The sequence below is a fragment of the Dendroctonus ponderosae genome, unplaced genomic scaffold (genome assembly GCF_020466585.1).
Source record: "Dendroctonus ponderosae isolate FM_Combo_2020 unplaced genomic scaffold, Dpon_F_20191213v2 Dpon_F_20191213_397, whole genome shotgun sequence".
NCBI lineage: Eukaryota > Metazoa > Arthropoda > Insecta > Coleoptera > Curculionidae > Dendroctonus > Dendroctonus ponderosae.
Window position 1 is genome coordinate 2,520 of NW_026018608.1, and position 9,560 is coordinate 12,079.

Here is a 9,560-nt window from a genome sequence, read left to right on the forward strand (position 1 = left end):
AATTTAAGCTGTGGCAAAAGTGTGTAAGTTTATTTTCGTATGGCGCCCCCTAGCCGAGCAGGCCTTATACTTGCATCGATTCAAGTTGAGGCTTTACAGCATCCTAAAGGATATTATTGGTTCAATAGAGTTAACAGATGCTCTAACCAATTCAGCGTCTCTATAACAATAATCAGTCTCCCCTGGATCGAGCTAATTAACAGTTTTCTAAACTCATCCATAAAATTGTTGGTATAATCGCATAAAAATGGGTTAAATCTGCTCTCTGCTGCTTACTCCCTCTGCATAGAGTCTGTCGGTAAAACAGGCTCCGTTTTGCGGCAAAATCGATTGAGACCGCAAGCTTCTAAAACCGCTGCAGATGTCGCGTTAGAGCTAAAAATACGCCTTTTTAAATAAAATGTCTTTAAACTACGTATACAAACTACTACTTATTAAATTTTAAATTTATTGGCCTCTTATTAGAATTTAAAAATATTTTTCTATGGTCTCTGGAGCAATTAAAGGTGTTAGGTGTTGATGTAAAAAGATTTAGTTTTTTCGTATGTATGCTTCTGTTTGCTAAAACAGGCAATTGTTGCCAAAAATACACGTTAGTCTCAAAGTAAAATGGATGATTGCCTAGAAGAATTCCAGCGGACAAAGTTGTAATAATTCCAGAGCCTCGGTAGCGCAGTAGGCAGCGCGTAAGTCTCATAATCTTAAGGTCGTGAGTTCGATCCTCACCCGGGGCAAACTTTTTGATTATAGAGTCCAAACAGCTCTATTAATTCGATAGAGAAGTGAACATATTAAACAAAAAAGCTGYGGCTCCTGTAGTGTTTAATTAAAAATAGTAATTTAACTAATGTGGTGCAAGGGTTTAAATTAAAAGTAATGGTCAACTGTAATTTACGTTGAAATATTTACAGAAGATTTRCATCTATGTGTKTTAAATATGTTAACTGTTGAGAATGAGAATTTTTCTGTAGCAGTTTATATGAGCTGGTTCGTATGTCAACTGGTCTCTGATTTAAATCTGAATAAACGTTTTATTAATATTTTTAGTCACAACAAACAAACAAGTGCGTAAATTTTCAATAACACAAACTAAATAGAAAACTCGTCCTCTATTAAGAATCATTTCATAAGAAGTAGAACTGACAGACACATTTTGTATTGTATGTAAGTATTCAAAATCACTATTGAGAATAACTAGCTAAAAAGTGAATAATAAGTAATATTTTTACAAAACAAGAAGGTTTTTAAAGTCAAAACCTCTTTCCAATTTGTTTCTGAACTTTGAGCATAGAAAAATTATATTTCAAGCTCTGAAGTTCGACTACAGAGTAATTATTAATTTATTTCAACCACCGATATGTATATTGAATAAAACTACAACTTTTCAACTTTCCAACATATAGATAATCCAGTTTTATACAAAAATAAATAAATTATTTTTCTGTCCGCTTCAGTAGATAGTGATGTTCCGGCGACATCGTCGTCAAGTTGAAAAATGCTTACCCAAAATAAAAGTTATATCAAACAAATCTTCTGAAAGAAAAATAGGAAAACGTCTGCTGGCCTTTCCCAGCAAGCCCTGAAAACGACTCACAAAAGCTCTCGGGTTCATTTTAATAATAGACAACGTCAATTAAATGCAGAAAACGAGAAATTGGCTTCGCCATTATTAATGCAACTGCAAGTCGGCTGTTGCTTTTGTATTTTTGATAGAGAGTAAATTTTCAATTTATTTTATTTTTCATCTTTCGTTCTTACCGAGTGGCAACTCGACATCTTTGAACAATGTAAAACGAAATCTTAATTCTTCGAATCTAGTGAAATTATACTTTAATACTGAAGGAAAAGGTCTACTTCAGCATTAACTTTTTTATATTAACGTGTTTCTTTTGTGGAAGTGATACTTATAAAAATCTCATTTTCGTCAGTTTTTCATAAAAACAAAAATGGCTAAGCTGCAAAGCGAGTAAGTTTTTTATTATCTGTATTTTGTTTTTTGTATTTTGTATAACAGTAGTATTTTAAAATTATATCGGAAATTCAAAATAAAAGTAACGTAAAAGTAATATGATGGATTCTGGTCAAAAAAGTATCAAGTAGTTTGCAAGATATTCCCCAAGAGCAATAAATTTTACGTCTTCATTATTCAATATTCGATTTATAATAGTTTGTCCACGTATATAAATGTTTTAACACAATCTTGTGAATACTTTTTAAATAATTTGTGTTTAGCTATCCACTCGAAATATCAACTTATTTGTTAAAACAACGGCTTTTCTAAGTACATTTCTCAATTAGCAACGTGGTGTTTTTAACGTATAATTCTGTTGAAACTGAATCAACAGCAAAATGTAAGCAAACAGAACAGTCTGGAAAATTATCAATTTTCCCATGTGTATATGGAAAACTTATCCACCTGAGACTCCTTTTGATGGGCCGGACAGAATTAATGGATTCTGGCCATTTTGGCTTTACAAGTGACCCCAATACCTCGCTTTGGGATTTATCATCTCCTTAGTGTACTAAATGAATGCTTTAGTCGATATTTGATCAAATAACTAGACGCTTCATATTCATGGAAGTTCCAGTCATAGAGCTGACTATCAACATTGAATAATCACTAGATTCACCAGTTGTTTCCTTCCATTTCTGTAACATTTCCTGTTGAGTACTACTTCACTTTATAGGCTTTTAGTTAATTAATCTCGGTTAAGTATCCCTGATTTATTAAGTAGTTATGGAAAAAATTTGCATTTTTGTATGTTTTGCTTTCAAAATGTGTAAATCTTAAAATACTCTTAATACTTTTCTTTAATGTAGCTTCATAAAATTTTATTGCTAATTTTGCATTTAAAAATTGGCTTGTTACATACGTGTTATATTTTTGTATACATTTTTGGAATCTAGATCAATTCACTGTTGTTTTGGGGAAAATATCAAAGTCTATTCAGAATCACATTATAAATCACATACATATTTTATTGACTCATGGATTAAACTGCATTGATTTGAATAAAATTATAGTTGAGAGACCAGTATTCTGCCGATAAGGATCAAATTTTATTACAAATTACAATAAAAAAATTCAATAGGCAGGGCAAAATATATTGAAACGAAAGATTAGAACACTGTCTGAAATATTGCATAAATTAATTTAATATGCAACAATCGTCTTACAATTTAAACAGCTACATTTTTTCCAGAACGTAAACATTGCAAATAAAAGGAAACAGCACTATTTTGATTGTCTTCGTAAACTGTTCCTTGAGCATTTCGAATCAATGTTAACAACAGATTTTTTACCCGAACTGAAATTATTTTAGTTCACATGCCCATCACAATATACATTGTTATTGTTATTGCGATCTTTTGCAGAAGAAATTTATTTTTTCTTCCACGCTATGGAATATTCTGAGACAAAGCAATCTGGCCGAGAATTTAGGTTCTTATAGGTACCAATTTAAACTTGTACTGATTTTCAGTTGTTGTCTGATCGATTACGTTCCAACTACTGGGCGATAATGATTAGTTTTATTCTATCAGCTTTGAAAGGTGTTTTGCGTACTAAAACGTTAAAGGTATATGCTCGGTCTTCTGCTTATAACTGAAAAATCGTTCATATTTTTTCAATAAATTCTTGCAGCATTATCAGTTCGGTTAGGTTTAGATGATGGTTGAAATGGTATGAAACTTGCGCAAAAATTACTAAATTATTGAAAATTTTATGTAGAAAAAAACCACTGAATAGCCATTAGGGGCTATTGATATTTCCATCTACCATAAAGAATATTAGATAATAATTCTCCTCTCCAAGATTAAACCGTCTAGTAGCACAGAACCGAACAATTTACATCGGATTTTTCTCCCGAATCCCATTTCGGAATCGGTTAAATGATGTGCAGTTCCCCTTCTAATATTCCCAAGAGGAGGGGCAATACGGCATATTATTTGGCTCGTAATGGATTCTCGTTGGCCAATTTGCATTTTACAATAATGTTATTGTCCTCATTTACATACAGGATGATTATTTATTAGCCAGTTCTGGATTTCCGGTTGTATTTCGCTAGGATACCTTTGCCCGAATTATTGCTTGCTAGCTTGTAGAATCAAATGGTTAACAAATGAGTTTTTACTTTTTACTGTCCGTCTAGAATATGACGGTAAAAACGTGCGGTTGTTCTTGTGCCAGTTAATATTCATTTGAAAAATACAGCTAAAAATACTTTTAACTGTCATTAAAACCTTTTCAAGCACTTGAAAATAAAACCAGAAAAGTCGTTGTGGGTAATACCTCACTATCAAACATCCCCCTAAAAGTTACGATGCGCTAAAAGCCCGCTATCTCCAAGTCTATTCTCGACTCGTAAATATGTTCACGCCACATTCATCATGAAAATACTTTTAAAAAAATTGACAAATAGCATTTTCCAGTATTTAGGATATTTTTCAAAAACCATAAGTGTTTCGGATGAAATATAAATGTCCTAAATATGTTTGCAATTAAATCGCGTCCCTGGAATGTCATAAAGGATGCGGGTAATATGAAACGGTTAATAGTTGGAGATTATGTCTCCTACATTGTTGGGCCAGTTTATGTTGGATGGTTAAACATATGACCAGGACAATTGAGGGATGATGTAATTTAATTTATGGAATATCCACATGTTTGATTAGAATTATACAGGGTATGCTCCTGGACTGATTGTCTAACATTAATGCGACTTTGTTTCGTTGCTTAGGCCAGTTATATTTAAGAGTATTAGAACTTCGACTGCTTAGTATTGCAGTACATTTTGCTATCATTTTATGTGCAATGTTAAGTGCAATCGCTATTCATTATACAAGTCGGAAATTAAATGAGAAAAAACCATAGACCTGTAGGCACTTAAAGCTCAACGATAATAGAAAGAAGAAAAGAAAACTCTTTTGGAGACACTGAGCAAAAACCATTCGTCCGATTTTTTTTATAGTATTTAGAAATATTTTGTTGCGACTTCTCATCGCGTCTCAGGACCTTTATCTTTATAGAAAAAAGACCTGAAATTTATATCCTAAACTGAATAAGATTTTGTTATGAATTACGTAAAAAAATACAATCTGATTTAGCTGTTTAGAAAAGTACAATTGTTTGCAATCTTAAAAATGGTTTTTCCAACCAGTTTTAATGAGATTTCTCACCATACAAATATATCTTTCTTGCATGTCCATCTCAAGAAGCATTGCCCTTCCTTGCTTCCAGCTTATGCTTTTTTTTCGTCAAGTATTTGCTCATGAAAAATGGTATTAACCTAAATTTAAAAATCGTAGAAGTGCAAATTATCATGCAAAATTTCCGACAATCCGCATTTTGATAAAATTCATAATTTTTCTAGATATTCACTGGCATATCATATGAAACATAAAACATTCGAAAATTAAACGAAAACTTACAGATCCATTGCTGACAAAACTATAAAAACATATTCTTATAAAATTTGAAAAATGTAGTTGATGACCACTTGACCACTTGATGTTGATGCCCGATCTTATAGTGATATTTTGAGGCAATGAACAGAGGAAGCATTTGAAAAACAAAAACGTTTTTTATTTTATAGCTCAACTGATGGAAGGGAAAATTTCTCCGTTTTCATGCATTAAACTAAAACCGATTTTATGCTTCATCCATTAAAACGATGTATTGCTGAACCTGAAAAACTCTAGAATAAAAAGCAAACTCAACAGTTGCATCAACAATCAAACCAAATCAATACGAAACAGAAACACTCAAGTATAAAAATTGACCAGTAAAATACGTCTATTTAGGTTTGTGGGTTTTCGGTCAATAGATGGTGGCAGCAATAAAAGGCGTATTTTACTGATTTCACGGTCACTGATTTGACGGTCACTGATTAACCACAACATAAATAAATTAAGCTACTAGTAAGACCCAATGAAAATAAACATTATAATGTAACTAATGAAAGAAAATGTTTAAAAGAAAATGTGTCAGTTGTCATTTGAAACGGGGAAACCGAAGGATAAAAAATTCAATGCAATTTGGAAATTTACTTGAACAGTGAAGTAAAAACAAGAGACAAAACACAAGAATAAAGATGCTGAGATATAATTGAAAATATCAGAGAAAAACTGATATGAGCAGACAGCAAAAAACATTATATTGTAATTAAGGAAAGGCAATTTTCAAGAAACAATAACATTAGTGGATAAAGTAATAAACTCGCCACATAGACCAAAATAAAAATTGAATTTCCTTGTGGCAATACTTTTCCTAAATTACTTCGACACAAAACAGTGAACTTTTGTGAAAAGACAATTTTTACTTCAATAAATCTGTTTGTTGATGATGGTCTTGAAACGGCAATTTCTTGGATAACCAGTTCTGTAGCTCAAATGGGTTTTGATATACGTTGAAAAAAACCGCAAAAAACTTTTTAACGCCATTTAACCCTCTATTCAGTGCTCCAGCTTTATATTACCCTGATAAATAGGCAAAAAAGTGGTATAATGCACAAATTTTGACCTAATTCGGTACTTAAATATATTGCCTATACTCACTGTCTTCGTTCAGAATCCGATTTTTAATTTTCTATGGCTTCTCGTAACTCAAGTGAGTGTTGAGATACGATGAAATAGGCTGCGTCATATTTGCGCAGATTTTGCAACTGAAAGAAAGCGCAGAATTCATACATTTATTTGCCTCCCAAAAGAGCCATTTAATGCTCTAAACAACGCCAGTGCTCTAACTTATCCAGTCTAATCCAACTTTATCCAGTGCTCTAACTTAATCCGATCCTGAGAAATGGTCAAAAGAGTGGCGTAAAGCATAATATTTTGGCCTAATCGTGTACCTGAATATATGAAGCTCAAATTTTGTATTTTATATTAAAAGAACCACTATTTTCCCATTAACGTTCCACGGCCTGAATCAGGTTTTAATTCTCGATCCAACGATACAAAATGAGCACTGAAGCTCAAATGAGGCTAGAGATACGACAAAAAAGGCTGAGTGCTGTTTGCACAAGCACGCTACCAGTGCTTCAACTCATTCCGATGCTGAGGACTTTGCAAAAAAGTGGCGAAACGCATAACATTTTGGCTGAATCTTGTACCTAAATATCTGATTTTCAAATTTCGTTACCTTTAATATGTAAACTGTCACGATTTCCCCGCTAACGTTCTTCGTTCTGAGTCTTTAAATTATCTATTCAACGATCATTTTATGGCAATTAAATGAAGCGACAGAGGCAAATGGTCATCGACCGATCATCGGGAAGTTTTATCCTCATACAACCAAAGGGTCGCTGTTTATCTGGAATTACACTTAGCTTAAGCACTTACTGCAAACTTAACATTAGCTAGTGAATTTTCGGGCCAACATCTTGGTTGGTTAAAGACGCTTAGAGGAACAGTTAATTACGTTATTTCGATATTATTCATCAAAGTACATCAACTGTTAAAATCCAATACTAAAGTGAAATTCGGCGGTGTCGTTGCAGGCGCTGAGGTAATTGCTAAATAAACAAATTATATTTGTTAATTTAATATAAACAAAAAAAGGTTTACGCCTAAAGCAAATCAAAACGAATTTCCAATTAAATTTTAGTTCGTTAAACATTAATTATTATAACGGGAATTAAATTGACACACACACATTGTATGAAGCCACAAAAACCCTTCCATGCATTTGTTAACTATTATGGTGACCCCCATCGGTCATTATCAGTTTGACATCTGTATTAATACAATCATGTGATAGGGTTGTTAAGTCAATACCTAAAACCCCATCAGGGTACAACAGATCAGTTATTTTAATAAAGATATATGACGTTTGGAATATTTTTTAAATTGGTTACTGATGTAAATGAAGCCTGACCAAACAAATTATTTCGGTTCGTTTTATTCAAACTTCCCGATCAGACAGATGGGGGTTTTAATCAAGAAATTAAGTTGTTACACGAAATTATAGGACACAGTGTGGTTCTGGAATAATTTAATTTTTCCCATAGTACCATATGTGTTCTGTGCTCACCAACTATTTCCAACAGGCGACAAATGTGGATGTTGAAATGTTTTAATTTTCGCACATTTTCACTTGGAACGTGAAGAGGCACTATGATAAAAGCACAGTTTCTATAATTTCAACATTTCGAAGAACGCAGAGCTAAAGAAAATGTTTTCCCCAAATTTAGTAGTGAAAGAAACACAGTTAGTGATTGGAAAGATGTAGTCTTAATTAAAGATCATATGAAATTCCAGGAAATACATAGTTAGAGTGAATAAGTTACTAACTGGATTAAGAATGAGATGAAAATTATTCCAACTGCAGCGTCTGACATTAATAAGAGAAACCAAATTAAAACCAAAAATATAGAAAAAGATTTCTTCTTTAAAGTAGAAAAAATATTCATCCAACTAGTAAATCAAAGTACAAATTAAAGACTTTGTAAAGCAACCGACCGAATGAAGATGGTAATAAGATGCCGTAAATATTGAAGCAAATGGAAGATTAATTCCAAACCATCTTTCAAGTTGATCAGTTTGTTTAGTTGAAAACTTCACCTGCATCGGTTGTACAATGAGAGCTCAAACTTGGGTCATGTGAATTCAACCTTAACCAAACTCACTAACGATATTCGGACAACTTAAATTTTATTGTAGTTATTTCTTTACTTTGTATTTAATTAAACGAAGGAAACTATTTTTGAGCCGTTCAAACCACTTGTTCTTCAGAGAAATATGATTAACTGCATTTACTACTGCAGTTCTTGGGTGTAGTTATAATTGTCCTCTTAAACTACTTTACAACTTTGTACTTTTATGGATTATTATTTATCGGCTGATAAGACTTAATCTCCTATCCCTGATATTCTATTTGACATCTTAATGCTCTAATCGACAAAAATACACCCTGCCAGTAGGATTTAGCACAATGGTTTCTATTATTTCCCCTGTTCGAACTTGGGGTGCGTTTACAATCCATGTGCGAACTTTTAATGTGTTTTCTATAGTTGGGGCTCAGTCTGATATATTACTCGCAGGAAAACTTTATCAATAGGGCCAAGACAGCGTAAAGTGTAGTTCTGTGTAACGTATTATTGGTCGGGTCAACAAGGCAATTTTTACGCAATCGGAAAAGATTTGTCAAGTTCAAAAACGACATTATTAATAATGAAAAGTAAAAAGATTCTTCCATCGAGCTGATAATAAATTATATAAATTTTAGGAAAGTATCGATTTTCATTAAGGTTGTTAGTTTTGTGGAAATTTGGAGGAATTTTGCTTTTTCGTCCACTACACATATCCACATCAATAATTTTCATACTTCGATGGATTAACATATTTTAGCATCCGAAGGTTATAACGTAAAATTAATGAAATTACTTTCCTCATTTATCCTTATAAGAATTGACGTAGAAAATATTTTTTTTTTGCTTTACGTGACATAAAAAGAATTACTGGCACTTGGCACTATTGGTGATAATAATAAGATAATAGTTTCAGTTCACGCGTAAGCTGATATGAACACAGTAAATTTTTAAGCATTATCTTGAACTGTGCAA

General features: G+C 32.5%; 1 non-coding gene across 1 annotated transcript; it reads left to right on the top strand.

The window, feature by feature from the left end:
* Nucleotides 1-661: 661 nt before the first annotated feature.
* Nucleotides 662-734, top strand: Trnam-cau. Its single transcript has one exon. It is a non-coding gene; the product is annotated as a tRNA-Met (tRNA).
* The last annotated feature ends 8,826 nt before the right edge of the window (nt 735-9,560 follow it).